Raw genomic sequence first — 27901 nt, 5'->3', positions numbered from 1 at the left:
AAAATTTTAAATTTCAACATCAATCCGGGTTATCCATAATAAATGACATAAAATTTTATTTTCCCGGACATTTAAACTTATGTTATTATGTAGAATATTTCTTTTATTAAAGTTTTACATTAGGTTCTTACAATTTTTATTTCATATTGTCATTACATTTCTATGAATAATAAACGATGGAAATCGATAAACGATGGAGCTGTAAATTTAATTCTGCTCATAATCACAGAAATTTTGTTCGCGATAGTTGTCCGCGCGCGTTTAATAGCGCTATGAAAGTCATTGATAAGAATTATTTATCAGAATATATAAGACATTTATTACATCTCTCAATGACACGGGTCTACATTTGAATCGATATTATTGCGGGTTTAGAAGATAACAATGTGCATAAAATGAAAGATGTCTAGCGCAGGTATCTCGTCTCTATTAACGTAAGCTGTAACCACTAACGATATATGACCATACTTCCCTTCAAACAAAACCCTGAAATTGCTTGACTTCGAACAGAAGTATGGATGCCGATAATTAGAATTAATAATTTTTTCCATATGTTATTGGTCTTGCTTGGTACCTTGTATGTGTGTCGTTTATTATTTGCTGTGTATAATCACACATATATATATACCAATTTATCATAAAATTTTAAGAGTGATATATTTTACACAAAATTAAGATTATTAACTCACAATATTTATTCACTTTAGCTTTTTTACAAGGAACTTGGTTTATTATTTCTTAACTACACACACATCCATCCCTATACCTTACTTTTACCAACTAATCATTATCATTCAACATAAAATTCTTTTGGATTCTTTTAAATCCTGATATGCTAGACAAATTTTGCCAATGTCGTCAATGACATCGTGTTTAACACGATACAATCTTCGAAAAACGTATTATTGCATTTCAAAGAGATAGAAAAGATCATTTTTATGTTATCTAATTGAATGTTATCTATTACCTATCGTAACTTCGTATTCCGCGATTCATATAATCTTACTTATCTTTTAATATAGTTTAAGTAATTTATACCTGTAAGTTACATTACATTTTCTTATGACATTTTTCTTGATAACTAAAAATTTCTTTATTTTTATCCCTTATATCTTATACCTAATATCTTTTTATCTCATGTTATCTTATTTGTTATGCTTTATTTTTATTCATCTTGTCAAATTAGTCTTTTGTTCTATAATATCTACGTAGTGATTCATATAATCCATTTCAATCATTCTCATCTAACAAATATTTATTCGCTTTTATCACATTTAATTATTGCTCTTTTTCCTTATTTTCTCTAAATTTTTTTTCTTGAGTATTTGGATAGTCCTGCTATTCTGACCTCTGATCTTCATTGACTTAAAATTATAAGACTTTATTAGGAATTCTATTATATCTTTTAATTTTTCCATTTATAATTTACATCAAATATTTTTTTAAACAAAAATCGCTTTTAAACAATCGTCAAACCGCTTGTAGAAATTTGCGGTAAAAGTATTGTAACCGTTAGTCTTTTTACTAGTTAACTTTTTATAACTTTGTTAATTATTTTCCATTAATATTTTTATACCGGATGCCTCTCTTTATCCTCAGGATGTGGTAAAGCACATTCAGTAGTACGTATCAGCGTACACGCGAGTAGTAAAATCACGGTATCAATTGGCTTTCCTCCCGTATTGTGGAGAGCAGATTACTGATTTGTCGAATATAATTGGCCGCGTAACGTTACACTTGCTCGCTAAGCTTATAGTCGCATCCGTGAGTATTCTCTGTTCTGGACTGGCTTATTACCTCGGATCGCCGTACCTCGGAAATACAACTACCAATTATTCGGTGTTTCGATGAGTTCCTTAACCGTGCAGCGGCTGCACAGCTAGCGTGAGTTAAGACCTCTGAGATTTGTCTTGGATTCCTTTTCGATTAGTCTTTAAAGATAGCTGCAAAGCTTCTTTAGCTCTCTGAAACTTTTCTACAAAATAAATCTTCTTTCCTTTTAAAGGTATTTCATATCAGAGTGTTTTAAGATATGTAATGATTTGTTCGAAGTAGCATCTTTGCGTTAATCTATCGATATAAAATTTTAAGATGGAAAAACATTTAGTCAGTTTTAGATAAGTTGTTCAAGAACAAGTGCAAATAATTTTAATATACATATATGTTGTTATGTATATTATAATAAAATTTAAGACGCAATAGATTTTCTTGTTTTCTGTTTTCTAATCAATTAAGCCGAAGTGTGAATGGAATGAGATGATTCAGTTGGATAAAATTTTTTTTAGATGAGCTAATACATATGGGATGTGTTGTCGAAAGTTAAGTGGCTTTTTTTGTATGATTACAAAATATTTAATAATATAATAAAATGAATTTATTTCAAACGCACATTAAAAAATTCTTTAATCTCATCTGAAGTATTAAATAAAATTTCTTTAGTTTATTTTATTATAATTTTTTGAATGCAAATTCTGCATATTTTATCACGTTTTATCTCGAAGATAGTTTTGACTGATAGACAAGGAATAATAGTATATAATGGCGTTTATAATGGCGTCTAGACGATTGTGAGGCAACCGACCTTTGAAGTTTGAAATACATTCAATTCAAAGAATACAGGGGTGGCTCCGGCACGAGTCTGATTTTCCGTCTTTGTAAGGGAGAAGATTCGTGAACCATTGGTAGTCCTTCTGTCCTCTTTTCTTTGAAGCTTGTTGACTTGAACATTTTTAAGGTCTACTGTTTACCATCGTGAACTATGTGTTCTACGTTTTCCGCATTTTCTGCTCCTTGATACATTTTATTTCACTAAATACTTTCTTTTTCTGGAGTATAATGGAAAGTAATGAGTTAATTAATGAATTGACAGTGTATAGGTATATAACTTTTTAGCGAAATTTTCCAAGAATAATTTTTATAGTGTTTTTCAAATTGAAATTAGTGTATAATCATTAAAAGACAATGAATAATCTGATTTAATGCAATATTTTTATAACTCTATCAATTAGTGATATATATCCACTGTCTTTCACAGTGAATATATTGATTCTGACTGAAGGAACTGAAAAACAGCGAATAATTGTTTCTGACAATGACAGTTATAAGTGTAGCACTACAAATCAGTAGTAAGATTTTACTGATTCCGATTTAGAGAGTAGAGAAAGTCGTCTCTTTTATTCTTCAATGAAATAAAATCACAGGGGCGCCCATGTCGGCGAGTGACATAAAGCGATTTTATGGTTTTTTGGTATATCTCTGCATCCCTTCTCCTCGGTTGAAATATTTAATTTGAGCCATCGCGTATATCACTCGCGGTCCTAAGTAAACTCATATCGGATGGATGTCCGCGAGGCCGTTCGTGCACGTTCGAGGGAAACGGGTTCTTCGTCGAACTCGTACAAACAACGAGGCGGGAGACGCGCTTCGACAGACCACTGAGGTCCACGAGCTCTCTTATTGACTCTTTGACTTTACTCGCGCCTCTTGCTCGCCTCCTCTCTTCTCTTCTCTTCTCTTCTCTTTCGCCCCCTTTCTTCTTACCTCTCCACCTGCTTTACCGAGGTCCATCGCTCTTCTGCACTTCGGAATCTCGCGGCTTCCTTCGGGTCGACCGGGTCGTCGACTTCTTACCGGTCTGTTTCGTGGAACCGCGTAACAGAAGAAAAGAGACGCTTAAATTTAATTTCGTGCGTATTTGATCAAGTAAAGTGGGGACACGATTTTGTGCTTTGGAAATTGACGCAGTCTTTTTAATTTCCTTATACGTATTTAATTTCGGAATACCTAGTGCATCGAGCCATTGAGCGAACGTGTAAAATCCTTAACGTAAGATCTGACGAAATAACAGTTGAATATAAGAATCTCGGAAGAATCGGGGACGAGATAATGATCGTTAAAAAGTGGGGTATCTTTTATTAATATTTTTATGTAGCAAAATAATCAGTTTCATATGGTCGGCTGTCGATACGGCACGGCGTTCTCCTTTAACGCCACCGTATTCATTGTGAGCGTTAATGGTGATTTGCTCAAGTAAGTGGAAGGGAGGGGGGGAGGTAATACTTTGTACACGCGTACAAGCCCATGCACGTCACACGCAACGTACGATACGCGGTAAAGTATGATAGCCCGGCCAAGTAGAATAGTGGCCGTAATGCGCCCATTCACGTATCATTATTCGCGTTGGTGCTCAGATAACGTTGTTGCAATCGGCGCAATTATATTTTTACGATTCTAGCCAAGGCTTCTATTTCGTGACTATTAATGTCCAGCGAGCTCTAACAACGTGCAATGCTCGAAGCTCGCGCCAGTTGCTAACCTAAATACTTGCAATCCCGGAATGCGATCGTTTTTTCTCTCCTGTACCGTTTTATCTTAAACGTCCGAGAGAAGGAAAAAGGAAGAAGTCATGAAAATAAAGAGTAGCTTCTCTAAAACCTTTGAAAGTGACTCTTAAACTATTAAGAAAGCCGACAATAATAAAATTGATTTAGAGAGGAAAAAGAAGTATTCTGCATTTCTTGTTTCTTCCAATTTATCTATATATAATATATTTTGTATGTGCCCTTCTAAGATATACAGGACAATGAAATAGGTTTTCCTTTTTTAAATAAACTACTTTGTCGGTTTTCTTTTAATGGTTCAACAGAGAGACTGTACATATATAGTTTTATTGTCAGTGCACATTATACATTTTTTTTTATTGAAGTAAAAAGTTAAAAGAATCTTATGCACATTTGTTCCGCTACAGAGGGGAAAGAAGATTGATTTTCAGGGATTTTCTAAAAGATTTATATGCATATCACTGTGTACAAAAAGAAAGTCTTTGTACATTTTAATATATAAAGAAAGTTATTGACTGTATTGCGATTGAGACAGCAATAAAATTGCCGCATCAATGGCTATTGCTGCTTCGGTAATTATTCTCAATGTACCGTTACTGCAGGTATTAGATACGCAACGTATTGTCATATACTTTTAGTATTTTCAATCGATTTTGTCATCTCAAGTATACAGTAATCGTTTTCTGCAATTGCTTGAAAAAATTTGCTGTTCGATTCTACATGCAATTTTACATCCAATTTTATTCAAAAAAATTGTTGAGTTTTATTACACTTCGAGCAATTGTCGACATAATCATTATCCAAGAATTTATCGCCATAATCTAGTTACCATAGAATAATCTAGTTTTCATAGAAATTAGTGGAATTGACATATTGTAACAGATTGACGTAACTAGTTGTTATCGACAATATTGTTTATATTGCAATCACATTAATTAATATAAATTATAAATAATTAACATAAAATGTAAATTTAATAGTAATATTTCCGATAACACTTTAAGTTATTTATATTAAAGTCTTAATATGATAAACAAATAAGTCTAATACTTGAACAATGAGTTTAATATTTTTTTAGATTTGCGTGTCTACTGATTTACATAAATTTTTAATAGATTTTTGGCAAATCATTCAGAGAAAATTTTCAAGGTAAAAAGTGCATTAGGTTCTCTCACAATACTTGCCTTAAAATTGTCATTTTTAAGTCAATTGTGTTCAGGCAATTTCAATAAAATTTCAATAATAGACTAAGGAAAATTTACCCTAAGGACAATTTGATAAGGACAGTCTATTTATTTAGACTTATTTATTTATAAGATAGAAAATTTATTATTGAAACTTTAGAAACGATTGAACAAAAGAAAATTAGCATCGAATATCGGTTATAAATCCAAAACTGTTATAGCGAAATGATTTGGTATTAGAAATACAAAAATGCTAAATTCTAATCCCGGCAAAATCTTGCACACATTCCAGATAAAAATAAAATGCAGACCTTTTATATACCTATATTCTTAAGAGAGGCTTATTCTCATTCTCGACATTCTTTACCTAAATTCAGACCCTCTCAACGGGGAGTTTGCATTCGAATGCATTCAAACTTTCTGGTGATACATCGATCTACAATACATTGATTCACAATCGGAAGTTTTTATTACTGATTTTACCATGATTTCGATTTTCTATCAAATTTTTCACCGTTAAAATTTTTCTGCAATTGAGGCGGTTTTTCCCATAAATCCTTTGTAAGAATTGTATTTTTTCTACGTGAAAATTTTATTTTTTATTATGTTATCTTAATATATTACGTGAAAAATTTATTTTTTATTATGCTATCTTAATATATTATAAACCTAAGAAGAAAAAGAAAACACAAGTTTTTTTATTATCTTGTTTACAATACATTTTACATTTTTTTTTTTTTTTTTTTTTTTTTTTGTTACATGTTTGATCATAGTAATTTAATCTTTACAAAAAATTTAATTTAGAATACAGGCAAAAAAGAGCAAGCTATGTCAAGTGAGTGCATGGTCGCTTGAGACGCGATGCGTGGCAAAATCTGGTCCTTGTCATCTACGATGTGGAAACGGATCGCGTGATCTTTTGAGATCTTTTTGAAATCTTTTTCCTTTTCTCCTAATAGAACTGAGAGCCACTGAGATTTGATCTAGCGCGAGCTAAGGGAATGGGCAGCACGTGCCCACCGTATGGTTTCTAAAGCTGCCGTCTTCGAAATTTCTAGAACTAGTTCGATTTCCGCTCCTACATCGATACATTTGCCTGTGCGTATAAGATTAAATAGGGACCTCTGCTCTACGTTATATTAATAATGTGCTTACTTCCGGTTGCAATTTATATCTCAGCTTGGCATCCATTAACGTGCGTCATTTCAATTTTTCAAACCGATAGTATGCATTATTTTTATGTATATTGACATCGCGGAATATTTATTCGACGAGAACATTTCGCCGCGTACGAACTTAAACGATTTTGAATATTATCATTACGACGAAAGAAAGAGAGATAAGCACTGGCGCGCGTATCAAAATTGTGCGTTTTGCCGGTACCACGTATAATCACACACCGGAACAAGCTCGTCGTTGTTAACGACCGGTTTTAAAACTACGAACATATCGCGGTGACTTGGGACGAGTCAATGCTCGCCTCCGCACGACAGAACGATCGCATGCTTGAAAAGCCGGTGCACGCTTTAACGATCACCCTTGCTCGCGCAACATTTTGCCGCCTCTTCGATACAAAAATGGCCCGAGCAATCGCGTAATGAAGGGTTATCGACGTTTTAACGATCTCCAGGCAGTTTTGACCAGAATTAAACGGACCTCGTTTAGCATTCTCTAGGACTCTAGGGAATACTTGTATCTCTGTGTGTTCATTACGAGTTGAATTTTTCTGTTGCGCGCTGTGCCATTTTCACGAAAGAAAAAGAAAAACCTGGCGATAGCAGGTAACGAAATAAGGAAGTAAACGCCTGACGATAAGATCGATGTAATTACAGACGCGTAATTATTTTCGACACGAGGTGGAGGAATCTTCATCGAAGAAATCGCCGACAGGTCCCCGTTAGTCCTATCTTTAGTTATTTGTAAGAACTTTACGGACGGCGGAGCCTCGTCGGCGCCTAACGTTTCTCGATTTTACTTGGCAATTTTTCACGCGTGTCAGTGGGAAATCGTCACGCCTCGAAGTTATTTTTTAACGTGACGTCGAAGCGCTCGCGCGAAGCCTCAGCTCAGCTCAGCTCAGCTCAGCTCGGCTCGGCTCGGGGCGACGCATCGTCCACGCGGACAATAATTCCAACGTCCGTTTGCGGCAGCGATTGCATTCTGCCACCGAGGCATCATTGTCGCCCGCGGAATACAATTAGCAGTAAATTAGCATACGCCATCGGGACCGATAATAAAATCCTGCATATTATAACGATTGCATCGGATCTCACAATGCCGTTGTCGACCACAAATTATTAATTTAATGGCCCAGTCGACCCGCTGCTCCCTCGGCGAGGGAGGGGAATTACGACTCGGGAAGCGATGGTCGCTGGAAATTTTACGCTCGTTAGAAAAGAAGAAATTGTCTGGCACGACTTTGTGACTATCGCTTGGGTATTGTCGGCGACACGCGTGTGCCGATTCTACTTTGCCCGTTCTTGAATTCTCCGTGGTAGTTGAATATGCTCCCCACTTTTCTACTAGTCCTCGAATCATCACGCGCAATCCCAGAGATCTTTGTGTTACGGATATATCGCACGTCGACGAGACAAACGATACAGGTCGAAAATGAGAAAAGAATTCAGAAACAAAAGAAAATTGTTATTAATACTTAAAAATTAATTATTTACGGTAGTATTAGACACAAGTTAAATAACTTTGAGCTAATAATCACACATGTTGCTTGTTTTAGGTAACGTAGATGTTAATTTTAACATGGTGTTATGTTAGACCTGTAAAAAATTATTGCCTTTGATTTGTCGTTTTCCAGTTTTAAAAATTTTGAAGTCAACTTGCGTCGTTTTTTAAATAATTGAAGACTGTTGAGAACGTAATTCGTATATGTAATAAAATTCAAAAGTTTCGACTTGGTAACTTTCTCGCGAGTGTGCGATATGACGTATGTTATATGTTTACTTCGATCCGCGACAACTCTCTAAACAACTTTGATAACTTTGTAACGGAAATGTATCGATGATTTCACGCGCAATTAGACGGCGGCGCGTTATTTGCGTCTGGGAAGGACGTCGCTCTTGAGAGACGCGTTACGGCGAAACGAGTACCGAGCGAAATACCGCGCCGCGAGAGCAGAATAAAGGGGTAGAGAAAAAAGGAGCGAGATATTTCGGAGGTTACGCTCGGGGCCCGTGTCGCGCCATCAAACTTCGAAACGGGGGTTCGCCTCTTGACGTCTGGCGCGAGTTGCATTCGGTCGTAAAGGCGTCTCGTAACTCGAGGCGTTATAGACATCGTCGGGGGTATATAAACGTCTCATCCTATGTACTTACCGCCTATCCCTCCCCTCGCTCTTTCTCCAATCCTTTCTGCCTCTCTTTCTCTCGCGCTCTCGCGATCCTCCCCTTATGTACACCGGCGTGCGTGCATGCGTGCGTGCGTGCGTGCGTTTTGTACGCACGTTCGCCACCACCTCGGAACCTACGACGCTACGACGCCACGCCGCCTTCTTCTCGTGTACATAATGTGATCGTAGGGTGTATTACATGGTATATGTAGCGCACTATCACCGACTCGCTCGAGCTGTATCTTTGTAGCGATGCGGTTGTATTCTGCCTGCAGGAAATTACTTTATAGTATTGCATTCAGGAGGTAGCCCAGCTTTTTTTTTCTTCAAGTTACGTCAAATATATCTTTCAACTGCAGAGAAAATCTCGGGGATCTCGCGTCAAGATCCAAACGGCACGTAGAACGGATAGTCAAATCGATCATATATTTTCCCACAATGAGTCATGCATCCTATTTACGTAATATATAATTTCGCAATACATAACCGTCTATAACGTTGGGACGTAACGGGCGCGCGCATTCGACGGCTAGCGAAGAGTGGTAGATGTTGCCGATGATCGTGCTGAGGATGATGGCGACGGTGCTACGCTCTCGTCGGTGTTGCATCGGTGTTGTGCCGGTCGTAATACATTTTAGCCGCGGGTCGTTCGTCCGCCAACATTATATTCTGCTCTATTATTATGTACGACGATGAGGGCCGTTCACCATCCTCGACGTCGATATGAAATTCCGTGGGCAGCGATTGGACAGAACCGAGGCTCACCCCGCGAAAAAAAAGGAGTAGCGAGACCATCGCAGACAGGAGGGAGGCAGAACGGCGGAGAAAAGGGAGGAGGCGAAAGAAGAAGAGGAGGAGGAGGAGGAGGAGGAGGAGGATGGAAGATCATTTCGAATATATCGTCGAAGCCGTTCGAATCGTATGGCCTAAGGGCACGCGGCAGCTGAATGTTCGCTGCTGCAGCCGGCATTAAGAATGTAAACGCGATTGGACGAATCCGCGATTGCTCGGAGCCAACGCGGAGAACTCACTCCTTCGCTTCTTTTCTTTTTCGCCGTGTTTCAGTATCTTTCTAGAAAACAACTCAATTGATCGAACAGAAAAGATGACTTTCTCTCGATGCAATAATCTCTCGCGTATAACATTTCCTTCTTTGAGATTTTCCTATACAAGAAAGCTAAAGTTAAATAATTGTATATATATCGACTTTGTTTTAATATCTTAGCTTGAGCAATTGTTGCGCAGAGAAGTCTCGAGGAAGGAACTGATGGTTAATAATATTACGAACACAATAGGATATATGTAATATAATGTAATAGGATTTTAACCTTTGAGATCGTGCCGCTCGTCGGAGTATCGGTAGCGTGCGGGGATTCGGGATTCGACCAAATTGGGCGAATTGAATCTGATCGTTGGCGATCGCCGCTCCGTGTCGTCCCTTCTTTGCGCCTCCTTCTGGGAAGCGAGACATCGAGCCGACAGGAACGAAAGTTCGCCCCGTAAAAGATCGACGTAATCGTTATAATTAGAGATCGTAAAGCGGCGAAGAGGGCCGCTCGCACGTTAGGAGGAAGGAAGAGGCGCCGCGCCGGGTAACCGCGCAACCTCGGAGAACGAAACTTTGTTCGCGATCCGTGACTATAATCTCGATATAAGACCAGAGGTTCCGCCAACACGGGAGAGACGAACAACGCCGAGTGCTGCATTCGATCCTTCGGGAATAAACGACTCTTAATAACTCGCAACGAATCGCGAAACTCTGCCGCGCCGCTCACGTCGGAATTTCCTCCGTATTAACGAACGTTTATCTCATCCGGGCGGCTGTTTAACGCCGCGGCTCGTCGATCTACCGGCAATTTCTTGCCCTCGACGCGTTGTATGTACTCGCGAATCTTTTATTCAACGCTATAGTTGTTCGGTGCCGTGTAGCGCAGGGGATTCGGGACACCTGTGCGGAGCGTAGACACATAACCGCAAGCGCTTAATGCACATTCGCAGACAACGCGCGAGGCCAGACGAATTTTATAGGTCGTTCGGGGTTTCGGCTTAATAGCCGAATTCCACGTGCGTGCAAGACTACGTGTTACACGCGCGGTACGTGATCGTGTATGATGCTGTATTTTTCATCAACGCGTCTGTCTTCGTACTCTTCGTCGTACTGATCACCGTTAGAAAAGAACGCTTTCCCGTATAATTGATTTCATTAATCTCTACGTTCTTTTTTCTTTTCTTAATTGAACGTCGTTGGAAGAAAGTTGCGGAAGAAAGAACAAGGGGACACTTTCACCTGTCGTCTGAGAGTACGACCCCGGGCATCATGGATAATTGAGAATCGCGAAATGCCACTGTAACGTACGACGAGCAAGGACCCAACACTCCCTATTTCATTTCGTTAGGCAGAGGGACACTTTGAAGACGACGCGGTAGAATGTTAGGGCTCTCTCTAGTCTTTCGTTCGAAGTCGAGAGGTCGATGTTTTTCGGTCGCTACGCGAAAGATTCGAGCGGTTTTAAAACCGCAATTTGTCCGGCCGAGAGCCAACAATTAATATAATTACGCGTTCAATGAGAATTACCATGCGTCTACCACGTTTGCGCACCGCGCAGCAGCAGCTGCTGCTGTTGCTGCTGCTGCTGCTGCTGCTGCTGCACCTCCACCACCGTTTCTCCGTGATCGTGATTTTTTGCGATCGCAGCTAGACCGTAAAACATCGAGCTCGGTCGCTCCAGAGAGGCGGATGGTTCTTCGTCTTTTTACCGTCCTCTCTCTCTCTTATATTTTCCCCCTTCTCCTTCTCTCTCCCTCTCGCTTTCTCTCTCTTTCTCATTTTTTTATGCTTCTCTTTCTCTTTCCGTAGCGCCTGCAATATTTTTACCTTCGTCTTGCGCCTTATCGCCCGCAACTATTACCTGCCACCAGTGGAAAGATCGTTGCCGGTTATGTATTACCGAATTTATGAACCGTAGATGTTCACGGGCGAATCTCTCTCTCTCTCTCTCTCTCTTTCTCCCCCCTATCCCTCTCTCTTCGAGACCCGCGATCGTTACGTTGTACTCATATAAAGCTACATATCAGCTTAAGGGGTAAAGCTAACTCGATTAGTCGCATTATTGGTATCGGATAATATGCAACACAAGGGTTCCTACGCTACCGGGGCATATTAGTAACAGAATCCCTATAAGGCCGCCGCGTTTGATATTACCTATACCCTGCCGCGAGCGAGACCGCCATAAGAACGTTGTGCATTTTCTCGTGATCGACCAACTCGCAGCCGCCGACGCCCCCTCCTCAAATGTATCGGTTATAAGCGGAGCATAAATTACTCAGCCGGTAGAAAAATGTCCAAGAGGCGAACGGGCCCGACCCGAGTCGTTCGCGGTTGCCGTTTCGATTGGCGTACAAATTTAGATCTCGATGTGTATTAACCTTCTTACAATAAATCTATTGTACCGTTCCATTCGTACGTATTACGCGATATTTAAATTTCTTAGTGATCACACCAGACGTTAATAAAATTGAAATTTTTATAAGAATGTTATACCAACGTCTAATCGATCTCGTGGAGTTTATGATTGCAAAAACAAATTCTTGATTTGTAAACATTTATTCATTTCTTCCCTTCATCTATACGCAAATTAGGATTCGGCGTTGAAAGCACGCGTCGATCTGTCAACGCCGCTCTGCTCTGAAATCACAGTGAGGAGAAAACGATGAGGAGGGTGGAGGAGAGAGAGAGAGAGAGACGGAGATGTAGGTACGCATCGCGGGACGCATCCGCGAGGTCGCGTGCTGACACCAACCACCTTCCTCATGCAGACCTTAAGTCTGTGGTGAGAAGCCCTGTGTTTACGGTATCCCATTTCTTTCTCGTCGCTCGCACCCTGTGCACCGATGCAACTGGCGAACGCGCGCGCACAAGTCGCGTCAGTGCCCGTTACGTGGCCCCTTTTGCATGATCTCCTTTCGTGTTTTTTTTTTTTTAATCGACCGACATTACCGTCTTGCGAATAATTAATTTACTCGATTGCATCGAGCTGATTGTTATCTACCACGTCGCAAATATCGGCGCAATTGCACTTTTATTTATTTCGGATGTTTTGATAATTCTTTATTTAATTATACGCGAGTGTACTTTTACGATTGTGAAACATGCATACAGGACGCTCGAGGTACCCCACACACTTTCTATCATCTTGGTGTCACGTACGTTTTTATTACTGGCACCAGTGCTCTCTCTCTCTCTCTCTCTCTCTTTCTCTCACGTATACAGTCGTAGCAGTCGGGCACGTTTGCCACGTGTCGGTGGCTTGTTTTATTATAAACACTTCTTACTTCTGAACCGAAGTGATCACTCTCATGACTCTTCTAACCGAATTTAAGAGATGTAAGTACTTGATCGCGGAGTAAATGTTTTCGCAGCATAAATGCATGGCAAGATTATATCAGGAAAGCAATGGAGGAGAGTGTGTATCTGTAAGGAAAATCTCTAAAGATAACGTGAATTAATTTGAATTAACAGCTTGCAAAATTTTAATAAACAGTATGCTTTTGCTATTGCGACAAGTTTAGTTGCCATATCAGCACAAATTTGTGAAAATATATAACAGTCTTATCTCTACCTGTCCTTAAAGTTGATGCCATACTTTTGCAGCGTACGTTGTATGTGTGAGCGGAATTGTAATATTGTCGTTAATTATATACTATTGTCGTTAAAGCGGCAATAATATATAAACATATGGAAGTGGGTCGTAAGGTAATCTTTTATTACTGCTGCCATTATTATTAATGATTCTGTTTGTTGTCGTCAATTGCGATACGAGTGGCGAGGCGAACCGAACTTTATGTTAACCGATATTTTCAAGCATTTCGCAGAGCAGTTACAAAATTTCTACGTGTTTTATTGAGCAAAACAATTTGCCTGTAAGTGATATAATCATATTGGAATGCAATTTATAGATTCGAAGTGATGTTACGTTACATTGGGTCCGTCTTGAGTCCGTCTTAACGATAAACCGGCGTACGGAAGTACACCATGCCTCGATATTTGCTCTGAGGCATATTTGATATTCGATACGTGGCAAATCGCTTTCACGAGAGGCGCGCGAGATTGAGGAGGAGGTGTAATATCGGGCTCTCTTTGTATAAAGTTATTCCACGAATTATATCGAGACATTGCGTGACTGCGAAAGTTCCCAAAAATTTCCTTAGTATAATAACGTACATCAGGAATCTTCTTTTGATCTCGTGTATAGGTTGAGATGTGGTCGATAATTAGATTAATTAGCGTTTGTCGAATAAAGCCCTGTAATCTGTTTGAATTGCCCTCGGTAGGAAAGAGTTTAATACAGGCGAGGAAGCTACGCGCGAGCCGTGTAGCGTGGCGTGCCGCGAAGCGTAAAGAGAACAAAACGGACGTTCGATATAAAAGTCGGCAATTGATTCACGAGAGAGTGTCCTTGAGGTATGCGTCGTTACAGCTATATAGGTATATGTCGCGTGCGTTTTTCGGTGCAGTCGTTGCAGCAATGAAATCTGCCTTCTCTCGCAGGAAACGCTGATTGCCTCATAATTGAGGCAGCAATCATTTCTACGTTAGCAAATCAAGTTGAAAGATATGCGAAATACTTAGGCTTCGAAAATATCTTACAGGCGCGTAAAACACAATTGTTTTAAAGAATTGTTTTTTTTTTATAAGGAGTATACATTTTTTCTGTTAAATCGTTTAATTGTTGCGATAGAGTTGGTCGTGGAGAAGACAAGGCCAAGGTGTCATTGTTCGTCATATTTTTCGTCACTCGTCTTGAAGGCAAAGACGATCTTCTTCCAACATTGGTCGGCCAATATACGCGCAGCAACGACGATTGTATTATCCCGATAGTTAATGCTATTTCGCGAGCCGAGTTTGACGAGTTTACGACGCGATTCTACGAGGATACAGAACGGATGGTTCGTGACCAACCCCCTGCTTCCCCCCCCCCCTCTCTCTCTCTCTCTCTCTTTCTCTCTCTCTCTCTTTGCCTCCAGGAACGTTGATTTATGCCCGACGTTACCTTTGCCAATGGATTTACATCCCGATATTTATTATTCGCAATATTATCGCGCGCGCCTTTATTGCGTTAGTCGAAATGCCTTCACCTCGAAGACTCCGGTCGTCCAGCCTCTTTCCATCTCTTTCTTTCTGCTCATTTCTTTTTCTCCCGACCCGATCCCTTCGCGGGCTGTCACGCTCGATGCGATCTTCTGGATCTTATATCAGTAGTCATCTTAAAGAGAATATTTATTGAAATGCCATGCACATCGATAGAACGGAACGCACAAAGTTGATAATAGATAGACACCTCTTGCAAATCTTTTCTGTATCGAGATTAAATTTATAAATTTAATGACGCTGGTAATACAATAACTGTCTACTAAGAGACGCTAGTCGAGGAATAGTTTTTTAAAACGTTTGATCGATCGTCGAGATGCGGACTTTTCGAGTGCGTACCGAAAGAGTCTTCCGTATCCAGGATTCTCTTCCGCGAAGTGACTGGCACGAGAACACACTTCTCTGTCCAGTTATATATCATTAAATTAATGTTAAATGAATGGTTACGTGGGGGCGTGATTTCGGGCAGATCGTATCCTCGGTGTATTATTCCAAGCAGCAAATTCGGGGCGATTATTCATTCAAGAAGCCAGAAGAGCCACCGTGGGCTCCCGTTTCTCGCCGAGACACGCGATCGTCCTTAGTCGTCTTTGTCGTTGACTCTCTCTTTCGTCTCTTTGCTGACCTTGGATCACGCCAAGTTTTTCAAACTTGTGCTATCATCCAGCGTGTAGACATTTAGTTATATCTAATGCGTATAGATATATTTCATGGAAGAGTACATTTCCTCGAAAATTATTATGATAAAAGTCATATGATCGCTGCGAGAGAAAGACAAAAAGAGGGGGAGCGGAAAATTTAATTAAGTGGATTAAAGGAAATCTGTTTTTTTTTGTGCATGCAGTTCTCTTTTTTTTGCCGAAGAAGGCAAAAAGGCTTCTAAAAATATTTTATCTGTAATAAAACTAAAAATAGTACATTACAACAACCTGTGTACATTTTGCTATGTTTAGTTGTATTTGTAACATTACGTCTTTGTGTAACATCGGTTATTTGCGATAGCACATGTGAACCTCGCGGTTACCGTGCAACATACATCCTACCACAAAATTGCATCTTCTTTTCTTGCTTGTAACTTTATTATTGCTGCCAAAATCGAAAACTGCCATCTGCCGAAGAAATCGATCGCAAACCGTTGTTGCATAGAAGGATACCGCTCGCATTTCCGGACGTGCTGAGAGGGCAACCGCAAGGACTACCGGTTAGAACACGATACATTGATGCAACGAATGGATATCGCAGTTGAACGCAACAGCTTACGATCAATTGAGTTATTCACTTTCAATATAGTGTGAAAAAGTCATATTTTAGTTTTATATAAATTGATATAAATTAGACTCAATTCGTCGAGTTGCGCGTACAGACTTACATACAGATTAATATATAAAACTTTAACTTTATTTTTAAATATTAGTTTGCCTATGTGTACTTTGTATAAAACATTTTATTGTGTTTAATTTTTGGTACACTTAACGACGTCTTTAAGTCATTAATATATATCTTAAGTATGTCATCTTCCCCTTATTTTAAAAATATTTTTCAATGATTGGAAAAAAATCTCGGGCATTACTTAAACCAAAATTTGAAAGGCATTAACTTTTAAAATGTATGGTGATAAAGTTAAAGTAAATAGTTAAAAATACTTTCTTTAAAGTGCTTGGCAATTTTTTGTTGCATCAGCGTACAGATAAGATCATTGTACCAGTTATTGAACAAATAAGGCTAGTGACATGTAAAAAAAAGCTTAAACAGTAAGATGTAAGCAGCAAGGAAATCAACACGTTTAATTTGTTAGCACCGCGATTTTTTTCTTGAATCGTACAGCGATATGCAATTGGATTGCACCCGTGATTCAAAATCGCAGCTGAAGCTCAAAATAAAACTTGTAATCAAGTTCATTTATTATATATTTACGAGAATAATAGAACAAAAATTAACTTTATCTTGCATGATTTAAATGTTATGAATGCACATTTGGTTTTGGTTATCGAGTGATTATTTATAACGCTAGACATGATTTAATTTTAATTTATTTGTAATTTACTTCTTTTTATTAATTTGTGAAATTTTTATAAAATATGATATTTAGTAGTATAAGCATGCGGCGAGGTGAGTACATTCAACGTCCATCGTTGTTAAACACGTAAAGAATTGTAATGTTAGTGATTTTCATGATACAGTCGACGAGAACCACTAACCCTAATAAGAGGGATGATACGGATATCCTAATCCTATCAGTTTCCATTAGCAATTCGAAATATTTTGAAACCTATGTAACATCTATTTCAGCTAAAAATACTAAAAAAGATATAACTTTCAAAAAGATTTTCAACATATCACAGATAAAATTCCCTTGATGATCAAAGCCGTAATCCGAGCATTTATCATGCTACGAAAATAAAATGTAAATCTCGACTGCATGAAAAACAAGATTATTATCATTATAATGATTTTTGAAGAGCTCTTATTATTAGATAATATTTATACTTGAAAGAATATATATAAGGTCGGGTAGGCTGATATTAATATAAACAGTGAAATCTTTTAAGCTATTCTGAATAAGTGTTTTTACGGAAAAAAAATCTGGGATTTCAAGACAAGAGAAAGGTGACAAGGAGAGGAAAAAGTCGATCGTGTGGTCGACAGATGCTGGATTTTTTTTTTTTGTTGATGTTGGCAATAAATTTTAAAAAATTGTTTTGTTATAAGAAATATCTAAAGATGAGTACGGTATTTATAAGTTACATATTGGAAGAAACAAGTAAAATCTTTTATCCTGGAAAATCATACATGGATTTTCACGGAACTTTATTGGCACTCAGCAAAATTTTTTTGGAACTTTTTTAAATTCGGAAAATCTGAAAATTTTCTTACAAGATTTAAATTTGGAGATATTTCAGATATCTTTTTTCAGTCTATTTTATTTTTTCTTGATTTTGAAGGAATATTTTATTTGTTATGGGAGGATTAATGAGACTAAAGATCTTATTACAAAATTATTTTTACTTATAAAAAGTTATAGTAATGGGCAATTTGTTTTGGTTTTCTCTATCCTATCTGACTATACAGTGCTAAAATAAATGACACACACACTCTCTCTCTCTCTCTATCTCTCCAACACGGATATTCACAATAAACTATTTGTATAACCACTGATAAACGAATTGATATATAAGCCAACATGATTTTACAATTTTGGTCGACTATGTCGAAAAGGATAGTGAGACAATTAGTCCTTCTTTTCAGGTATCCGAATAAGGATACTTCTGCGAAGGTTAAGTTAGGTTTGGGGAAATGAATTTGATTTGGAAAAAGAATCTTGAAAAAGTACCTGAGAAAAGGTCTGGTTGATCAATCGATCCGTTTTACGAACTGTTTTAACAAAGGAAATGTCCAGATTTTTTAATTATTGAAATAATTGAAATCAAATATTAAAGATATAACTATTAAAAGCTAAAGCACGCTGTGTGCAGTGATGATAAATTTTTGTCACGCCAAATATTTTTGTTTATGAATTCTGTATGAGTTTATGATAAAAACTTGGCATTAAATTTAAGCAGAACGGATTTTCTATGTCGCGAGCAATCCGGCTGGATGAGTTAATGGGTCATAAAATCGCGCTGTAGCCTACCACTTTTCTCCACTTGTCTGCTTTCTACACCCGTGTAACCCCTTCGTGCACGTGGTGGTTGCACACGCCAGAGTTTGAAGCCTCTCGTTTCTTCCCTCTGAAGAGAGAATCGACGGCACGCGGCTTAATTGTTGCCTGCCGGTAAGAACAAACGTTTCGATGCATAACCGATTACTTTCCTTCTTCCTCATAGCGAACTGACGCTTGGATGCCTCGAAATTCTTGGCAATGAAATTCGTTTTAAGAAAACTTAGAATTATATGACGGTAATGTTGGGACTGAAACACGTTTGGGCATGGAACAATTGCGCAAAAACGCGACAAGAATGCGTCTGAAACCAACTGTTCATCGTGTGCGGTACATAGAAAATGGTATCTCAAGTTTATTCTGTTCTATTCTGTTATTTCGTAGGCAGTACCAACACGTTAAGAAACTCGCGTAATATGTTACATTACAATTTTAATAATTCATAACTCAAATTATCTATAAATTGTTTTTACCACTATTAATAACTCGGATTTTCTTAATTCTTTAAAAGTTTAGGAAGAAAGAATATTGAAAATCGACTGTGAATTTTTTTTCATCAAAGAATTCGTAAATGAAAGAAAATACACAAACGATTTGGAACACCCTGTATTACAGAAGAAAAGTCACAATCGTTCCACATGCTCCATCAGTGTGCGAGTCGTCTTTTTGGATTCCTTTAAATTATTTTCTCAGCTTGAGCCTTCGAAGGTTGCTATCTTGGACATCGGACACTATATCGACATAGGAGACAGAAAAGGAAGGAAGGAGGAAGAGAGAGAGAGAGAGAGAGAGAGAAAGACATAAGTCGATCTTACGAGTCACTCGTCGGGAAATCGGGATCGAGAGATGGCGATACAGAAATACCGAATAGTTGTCTAAAAGTGTGTGACGGACGGACAGCTGGCCGTCATTAAAACCCCATTAGCAAGGAGTTCTCCCCTCCGGAGCGCGCGAGTCAGCCTCCCAGTTCTAACAATATCTTCCACGACGCTTTGCCACCACCCACGCTATTAATATTGCTCTATACCTCCCTTCATGGCCCACTCGCATCCCACCCCGCCTTTCTCCTCTTTCTCTCTCTCTCTCTCTCTCTCTCGCTCTCTCTCGTCCGCCCCGCTTCTCTCGCTATTGCGGATGCCCGAATTCCGCTCTTCAATTTAGACGATCCGTCACTGTCGTACGTTCGTTTGACTGTTCCAATGAATATCAGCTTATGAAATCAGAAGCGTTACCCCCCCTCGAGGGGAGAAACTGATTGCGTAATTTGTCATAGTTTTATTTCGGCTTCGGCACAGAAATAAATTCATCGCAATCACATGATGGTGCTGCTCGCGAAATTGGAACATCTTCCATCTAAGATGACCCTGTTCGATCAATCTGTCTTTTTCAAAGACTCCGCCCGAGAGAAGAACGAGAAAAGCAAAGTTTGTAGGAAGTCATCGAAAATGTGGGTCAAGTTCAAAATAACTATGTGCTGAAGTATGTCTGTGGTTTGTCAATGGCACAGTCGTCTTATAATCCTAACTGCTTCAGATAGAATACTGTCGCAAGATGCAAGATTACTATCCATTTTTATCAATACATATTAATTTAAGTTAATTTATCTAGTTTACATCTGCAGACAGAATTGTGAGATGACTCTATTTAAAATTTAGTCTACTTTTTAAGAATGAGAGAAGATAAAAGTAAACAAAAGAAAGGATTGCGTTAAACTAATTGTAAGATACCGATATCGAGTAAAGATTAATTGCTACATTGGTACAAATCCCTGTAAAAAATTGTTACATCGAAACAAAAATAAAATAAATTATTTTTAATTAGCTAACATTAAATACAAATATACAGTCGTGATTCAATCGACATATCGAAATAATCGCGACTTATACGTCCATTTCTATCAATGTATATCTTTAATTTTGATTTAATAAAAATTAGAATTGTGGTATTCGGGAGATGATTAAATTCTTACATATTATTACGAACGTTATATGACTTTAAGATCAAATATCGAGTAAATGTCGAGAAAGTGCCTTTCTCGTGTGATCTTGGTTCCAAGACCGAAATAAACATTCGTTCCTTCCCTTCTTCCTCTATCGCTTTTTCTTTCGCTTCTTTCCGTTTCGTCCGTGACCGCACATACGTCGGAGAAGATAGACCATGAAGGGAGGAACGATGACGAAAGAGGAAGAACGCAAACGATAAAGAAGAGAGAGGGAGAGAGAGAGAGAGAGAGAGACGCGCGCGCGTCTTGCCTACGGTCTTTGTAGCCGGCAGATCAAACTCGGCGGGTCATTAATTAAATCTGGCGGAGCAGCCATCGTCCGTCCGTCCGTCTTTCCACCGCGTCTCCGATTTACTTTACACGAAATACGCCACGGTTATAAATATGGGTGCTCACAAACCCAAGGGAGACCCTTTTCCTCGAACTTGATCGCGCGGACCGCCCTCGAAGCGACAGTCACACGCGTAGCTGATCTTTGACATTATTTTTTTAAAGATATTTAATTTTATTTGCGATGCATTCGCGGGGAGAAAAACGCGAGAAGACATGGCGCACGGAAAAAAAAATTTTTTATTACTAACGTCACTCGCGCAAATCTAACTAGCATTTCTTTTCGACATATCTCCCGCAAGGCGACTCGAAGGCTACGTAAATACGAATCGATAAAAATAATTTGCGCTTGTGCGGTGAAAGGTACCGTGATTCCTGCGTAAGCGGTCTCGAATCTGGCAAACACATGCGAAGGCATCGAAATGGTCGACCCTTGTCTACCAAATGTCTCAAGAATGTAAGCTTCTCCTTTATATAGATACCTTTATACCTAAGTAGATTTAAGGGTCGGTCTTCACCGATTCTGGTCAACTACCGAAACTCAGTCGATTAAATTTGAGAGTTGTGAACTGCAAAATTTTAAACTGATTATCCTTAATAACTTGATGTCTTAATCATTTGAATTGAACGTATTACTTAATTATTAATTAAGAGTATTATGTTTTACACAGATAAATTATAATATATAAAAAATGAAGAAAGAAAACAAAATAATACGTTTTAATAAGTTTCGTAATAGGTAATTTTTAAATTTATTAGGTTGAAGGGTTAATCGAATGTTGTAAGGTCCTAAAGAAATAATACATTTAACAATAAGCTAATATTTATCTATATATGTAGCCTACATATTTTTCGATATCTTTGCGAGAATATGCGAAAGGAAAAACTGTGCTCTCGGTTGATACCGCTTCCCCACGTTGCGGTTCCGCAGGGCGTTTCACCTAAATAGACAGCTTTGATCGATGTGCTTTCTCAGCGATATTGATAAATAAAAGCGATTACGGCGATGACGATTCCGATGGTCAATGAATTTATATACCTGACAAGAGTCCTGGAGGAGCCGATAAATCACCCTCTTTCGTTCACTCGGGCATCGGTGGACACCGGGGGTAATCTCTCAATCTAAATCGATCGATCTGCCAAAACGGCTCCGTTTCCGAGCTGTTTATCATCGGGCGCTTATGAATTTATTTTATGGACCGTAGAGTTACACGCGTACTCCTCGCGCGCGCGCATACGAGAAAAAGATCGACCGATGAAGCCGTGATCCCTGCGTGGGAGCACCGCGGGAGGGCCCGCGGGAACTCGTGTAGGTACTCGTACTTTCATTCTTATTGGGTATCGATAAACGCCGGGGCCATTCGTTAAATCGTTACTCTTCTCGCAACGTATTTGCTTCTATCTATTACGAATCGACCGCGTGATCTCCGATGGGCGCCACGAGCCGATCAACGATCTCGCCTGCGACGCACCATCACTGAAAAATTCTATTCTCATCTCTAAAATTTCCCTTTTATTTTCATAGCGAAAATAAATACCAAAAGGATTTTCTTGCCTTTAGGAGAAATTCTTCTAAAGGATAAATTGAGAGTAGATGTTCTTTATTTTTATATTAAAAAAAAAACAATTTCTAATTTATACTTATTAAATTGCTCAAATGAAAAATCAACGTAACAGAGTAAGCGAGAACATTGATATACAATTTACACAAAGTAATTTTGCGTATATAAATCGTTCTCGTTTATTGCACGAACTAGCGCGCATATGTACATTTTCACGAGTTTTCCATTCGCCCGTTATCACGATCAGCCTCGATACATGTTTTTTTTCTGCGCTATTATTATTTGGCCTCCCACTTCTTCAGCGCGCAATTAATCACCGCGGCGTCGTACCATTTTGAATTCTCGGTAGTCTTCGTTTCGAATTCATTGCGTGTCCTATATCGTGCATGTTACGCGCGCGGAAATCGCGAATAGAATATGATAAACTCCGATGAGTACAACGCTACAGTAAAGCAATTATTTTGCAGTCATTTCCTTCGATATCGACGCGATATGCCTGCGACTCATACCTCCTCAGCGTGACCGAGGAAATGAGTTCGATAACGTTCTCGATAACGCATCCTATTTCACGCGTTCGCACATTACGCGGCATATTTTTCGCTGCACGTGGCATCGAAAATTATCTGCGCTATGTTTACGTCGGTATTTTTGTTCTCCCTTGTTGAATATTTGCATGGGATATTCGGCAATAAAGATTCCACGGGCGCAAAATGCTAACGAAACTGGGTACGATAACGTAAAAAAATTGAAAAGTTAACTATCTTGACGAAAAAAGTGGCTCGTGACAATTCGTATTACAAGCCTCTGCGCTTATCGCGCTTTATTTCCTTCGCTGCCATTTTATTATGCTTTTCGAAACTCACATATACTTCGTTTCGCTTTTCACCTTCATATTTACGCTACGTATGTTTGTAGCTTGGCATTTGCGATCGCCATCAAAAGTCACTCGTTTATCTATCCATTAATTTGCATACCTGTTTTTTTTTTCGCCGTGCTATTTATTTTTAGTAACATCTAATGGTATCGCATAGTGAAATCGCGAAATATGCACATACATAAAAACGTTTTACACATTTATCGCGCGTTATTTCTAAAGATAATTTATAATTCCGATGTCCAATACAATTCTTGCCGATTCATCCGTTGTTATTTCTCATTGATTTCATCTGTTACGAAAAATTTTGCCCTTTTTCCGCCATATATATATATAAAATCATGAAGTTATTATTAGACAAAATACATATTGTACATATAATTACGAAGTTATTATCAAACAAAGTATATGTATATTAAATATAATCATAAAGTGATTATCAATAAATAAAAAAATCTAAAGTGGATTCTTAATCTTATGTGAGAAAAAGGAGAAAAGGAAAACAATTTTTGTATTATATATATACAATTGGAAGCTAACGTCTTTTTCATTTCGCGCAGTCGTATCTAATCGCTATATATTTAAAATGTGTGCAAAATGAACTACATAAAACCTAGGCCAAGTACTTCGACCGGACAGTTTTAATCGATTCGATGGACAGTCTTGATGGATCGGTTACTTTCGCACAATAATATCACCCGCACGAAAATTATTCTTAAGCTATTGCCAAGTTTTATGCATTTAATATAATTCAGCTTTTTGTGACGCAAAACATCTTTGGCCTTGCATTTACGATAACCATAATTGCAGCGGTCATAAAAAAATAAGCTGTAGTACAGATTTATTGCGAGAAGACCACGTGATCCATAAATAGCAAAAAATGAAATAATATTTGTTCACATCTTGTATAATTTCCAATTAATCGTCAAACTGTCGGGAATAATAATGTGAATTGTGTAAAAGGTTTTATTTATACATATGTAATAATCTTGACTTGTGAAAAAAAATTATTTTACATATAATTTATTATTAATAGATATTTATTTATATATATATTTTTATTATTACACAAATATTCTATAACAATCACATCACCGTGTATTTTGCATATAGCTATTTAAATGTAAAATAGTATCGTTAAGTCACGTTGACAAATTATTTAAAATCTGTTGACAACATTAATATTCACACAAATACATTTACAAGTCGTGGTTACAGCTACGTTATCTTTTACACATTGATGAGAATTTTTTTTTAAATCTTTCCACATTGTACATCTGATAACATTGTTCTTTTCTATAGCGACCAATTGTTCCACGAAGCTATAAACTAGCATGACAATTAAACCACATAATAACTTCCAAGAGATCTATAGCTAGTCTCTCTCTCTCTCTCTCTCTCTCTCTCTCTCTCTCTCTCTCTCTCTCTCTCTGCCAATGCAATATCTACAATAAATAATGTTTATTTTGCAATTTTCGATATGCATTGTGGATTTGATAAAACTCGTGCGACATCGAAATGGCTAGATTAAAGTTGTATGAATATGAATATCTAGAACAAATACAAGTAATATCGTAAATTTTTTTTTTAACTGCATAAGATTGAGATAAACTAAACAATAAATAAACGCTGACCGATATGTGAATACACAACTAAATAGAAATAAGACTCGCTTAGCGTGCAATTTAAAATACTTGAAAATGTATGAATTTATAGTGAAAGATTATTCTCTCTTTCGATATCATTTTTATAGACTTTTTCTTCTTGGAAATAATTTTTATTTGATTATAAGTTGGATGAGAGAGAAACATATTGTAAATATCTTTTAAAAATTTGGAATTAATTGGATTAAAACTGAATGTGTTATTATAACAGTTAAAAAATTAGTTTGGAAAAAATGCATAAAAAATTTTGCAAATCTCTTTAATTTGTTATTTTTTCTCAAGGTTCAAACTATTTCAAACAATTGATTTTTTGTAATTTAAAAGCGAAAATATCTCATTCAACACTAAGATCTAACCAAATAAAGCTTACTTAATTGTGTATAAATTAAACAACAAATTGCATTGATGTAATACTACATTTTAATATACACATCTTGTATTTTTGTTAAAGTATAATGATGAAAGAGAAAGTTATCTGCATTTTAATTAACTATATAACTAATATAAATAATTTATATGAACTTTAATATTGATGATGAAAATTAACAGATATTCATGTAACGGGAGTCCCTCAATTAAACGTGATAGTTGTGCAGTAATTAGAATATTTAGAGCCACGCTGTGTGTAGTGCCTGGAGCATTTAGGCGATGATTTACAAGCGACGCCGAAGCACAAGACATGCGCGGGCATGCGTGCACATACACACGTTCAAGCATTCTGCACGCACCCACGAGTCTTTGTTGGAGAGGGCGAGCACCTTCGAAGCATGGAAACTGTAAAGTATAAACAATAAAACAATCGAATAGTGACGGTATGGCGATAAATCATGGTGGACACAGCTATCTGCAGTGGCTGTGAAGAGTAACGCGCCGCGGCTTAGCCTTCGGTAAATTTAGCTATTGTCGTGCCTAGGATATATTAAATCTCGTTAAAATGTCTTTATGAAACCGCAACGTTGCGCCACGGATTATGAAGAGAGAGAGAGAGAGAGAGAGAGAGAGAGAGAGAGACATTAATGTTCAAAGGTTCTCCTTAGGATCGCGTAAAAGCTAATTGTCAAACGGAGAAAGTGCAATGATCGATAGACGATGTGACAAATTGTACGGATATTGACACTCGTAAATATTCTCGATGGAACAAATGCGCATCTTTTTCTTTCGAGAAATGAAACCACACCCATTTGTTTATTCAAGACAACAATTTTATTCTTTATTGATTGTCCTCTCCGTTGATTTATTCCGCCCATCTCCAATTGCTATCAGAAACTACTAGAGTAAAAATAAGTCGCTATGGTGTAGTCTATCGCCTCGAGAAGATAAATATCGATGAAACAGTACAATTGCTACATAAATATTCATGTAAATTTCAAGTTTTAATATAGTAAATATTAACGATAAAATTAAACTGCAGTTATAAGATGGAAAATATTTGTTATATACATATAAAATGTTCAAACAGATCTGAGCGGATTAATAATTGAACGTCTATCCGTTTCGAGACATTGGTTGCTTCAACGGATGCAACTGTCGTGTTTCTTCCGTCACTTTCCATACGAGATTCAGACACCTACGTGCAAATGCTCGGTTCGGACTAGAACAATGGCATCCTCGAACGCGGCTCTACCGTGATTATTGTAATGACGGTACCGTCCGCAAACACGCTTGAATGATATAATTCGTAACCCCACGCCACGGTGAGAATAACGATGCCGTAGTGCTAACCACCGTAATTTATTTTCGCGCCTTCTTCTTCCCGACGCGGCGATTTCAACGATATTTTTCGCGTAAACACACTTGCCTCCGGAACACACAGCGACTTTCACGATTTGTTATCGGCACGAGTCGTCGAACATTGGTACATACGTACCATTGACATTCGATAGTGGATAACGTTGGATTCCGTTGAAGATACATCTTTCACTTTGCATATTTATTTTAACGCTTTATTGTTTGCGATTATACAAAAAAATATTCTTATTTAGAGAATATCTTTATTTTCGAAATGTTAAATATTGAAATGAGATTATATAGCTTTAAAAAGACATAACTTGTTTATTATATCAAATTCTTTAAAGAAGATTAAATTATATGTGTGTGAGAAAGTACCAATGTTTTTCATATAAGTAAGAATATAATTTTTTGCTTATATATGAAATAATAATTGTTGAATAGAAAATATTATTTTCAATTTTATACTTATGTTTGATACTATTTTTTTGTGTATAATTATATATAGCAAATAATTTAATTTTTTATTTACATAGATATAGAATAGAGAAATTTATTTGGAAGACATCGCGCGATAGAATAGAAATATATGCGCGGCAGGTTTTCTAACAGGTTGACTAGATCGAAATCTCAGAAACGAACTTGTTTCATATTTGATTAGGATTCTGTTTTTGCCGCTCATTCATTCCTGACCACCACCGTGGAGGGTCAATATTATCACACGTGCTGAGAATGCCGACAGAGAGACCGTTTGTCACTCTTCGCCCATTGAATGCCTTCGATCGTAGTCCCATTTAAGATTGGGCCCCGACATTGGTGCATTTACTGATGTTGAATCCACTTGCATCTCCGATAGGCATATATTTACTCGAGTCCGCCCATTCCAGGTAAAAACTCGCTTCTTCGCCATTTGAATATACTTGAAGCTTCGATGAATCTATTTGCATCTTCTTTTAGATAGAAGAGACACTCCCTAAAATAATGAATAGTGAAGTCTCCCTTCTTTCGAATGTCACTTCTCTAGTTCTCATTTGTATAACATTCTATTATGGATAAAATATAGAAAAC

The 27901-nt window shown here is 37.8% G+C and overlaps 1 protein-coding gene across 2 annotated transcripts in view; it reads left to right on the top strand.

Moving 5' to 3' along the window:
* LOC105834405 (protein dead ringer homolog) overlaps nt 1-27901 on the top strand; it is a 107550-nt gene that overhangs the window by 7565 nt on the left and 72084 nt on the right. The window lies entirely within an intron of this gene.

Source organism: Monomorium pharaonis, chromosome 8 (genome assembly GCF_013373865.1).
Source record: "Monomorium pharaonis isolate MP-MQ-018 chromosome 8, ASM1337386v2, whole genome shotgun sequence".
Lineage (NCBI taxonomy): Eukaryota > Metazoa > Arthropoda > Insecta > Hymenoptera > Formicidae > Monomorium > Monomorium pharaonis.
This window is presented reverse-complemented; position numbering and strand designations above follow the sequence as displayed.